Below are 539 nucleotides of genomic sequence, written 5' to 3'. Positions count from 1 at the left end.
AAATCATTGATTTTGCAAAATTCTATCATGCGTTCTCCAACATCATTTTTATCACTAAGGCCATATTTTCCAACTACTGATTCTTCCTCTTTGCTCCCAACCTTTGCATTTCAATCACCAGTAATGAGCAATACATCTTGATTGCACGTTTGATCAATTTCAGATTATGTAGATGTTTCCAAATAACAAAGAGTGCCACCTAGTGAATTCCTTATGGAATTTTTCAACAATCATTCACTTTATAGCCTTTTTATGGTGAGTCCAGGTGTGGCCACTATAGAATAAGCACTGAACTGCTAACTGAAAGGTGGACACATCAAACCCACCAGCCACTCCTAGGAAATACAGAGTTGCTGTGAGTAGTAACTGAGTAGACAGCACTAAACAGCTCTGTGATAAAGGAGCCCTGGGAGTGCAGTGGTTAAACTGCTTGGCTGCTAGCCCAAAAGTCTGTGGAAGAAAGATGTGGCTGTCTGCTTCTGTAAAGATTTACAACCTTGGAACACCTATTGTCAGTTCTACTCTATCCTGTATGCTCT

This window comes from Chrysochloris asiatica, unplaced genomic scaffold (assembly GCF_000296735.1).
Source record: "Chrysochloris asiatica unplaced genomic scaffold, ChrAsi1.0 scaffold00019, whole genome shotgun sequence".
NCBI classification, from domain to species: domain Eukaryota; kingdom Metazoa; phylum Chordata; class Mammalia; order Afrosoricida; family Chrysochloridae; genus Chrysochloris; species Chrysochloris asiatica.
The sequence above is the reverse complement of the archived record's forward strand: the minus strand, read 5'-3'. Positions refer to the sequence as shown.